This window comes from Miniopterus natalensis, chromosome 3, assembly GCF_054644295.1.
Source record: "Miniopterus natalensis isolate mMinNat1 chromosome 3, mMinNat1.hap1, whole genome shotgun sequence".
Classification (NCBI taxonomy): domain Eukaryota; kingdom Metazoa; phylum Chordata; class Mammalia; order Chiroptera; family Miniopteridae; genus Miniopterus; species Miniopterus natalensis.
This window is the reverse complement of record NC_142083.1, coordinates 92,612,843-92,613,668: the sequence shown is the minus strand read 5'-3', so window position 1 is coordinate 92,613,668 and position 826 is coordinate 92,612,843.

Sequence of the window (826 nt, the reverse complement as noted above, 5' to 3'; positions counted from 1 at the left end):
CAGGTGGAGTGTTCGGATGGCTCCGAAGGGATATAGTGTTTCAGGAACGGAAGAAAGCAAAAAGACAGGGTAACTCTGGAACCCGAAAGTGTATCGTTTCCGAAAGTTGGATACAGCAGCTGTGCCTTGTGGGCCCAAAACTTGGGTCCCGCGCGTGTGAGGTGACTGAGTGGCCAGGTGTGCGGGTTCTGGTCTTGGCCTGAGCCGTCCGCTGTGTCTTGGGCTAACTGTGGGTAGGGAATGTGGAATGTAAGGCGTTGTGTTCGTGTGGACAAAGTTCATCCAGATCAGCTTAGGCCCTGTTGGTACTCTCCGACCCAGTGTAGTCTAGGGCAGTGATTATCAACCTTTTTCATCTCATGGCACACGTAAACTAATGACAGTGGTACCTGGGTTTTCGAACTCCATAAACCCAGAAGTAAGTGCTTCTGTTTTCAAAAATACCTGGGAAGTGAAACATGCCACACACCTTCTGCTGAGTGCAAGATCCTGAGGTCTAGTTGTCGGCTGTTGATCCCTCGGTTTTTGAATGTTTCAGAACTTGGTCTTCCGGAATGGACTGCATTTGAAAACCAAGGTACCACTGTACTAAAATTCTGTGGCACACCAAAAAAATAGATTTTTTTTGCTGATCTGGCAAAAAGCAGGTATAATTTTGATTCATTTACACTAGATAGCTATTGTTGCATTGGTTATCATTTTTTAATTTGACATTCTAAGGGAAAAGAGATCAGAGCTCCTGATTAAATAGTAAGGTATTTCATATTTTAAAAATTATTGTGCACAGTAGTGTGCCTCTTGCAACACACTGAATGAAAATTGCTGC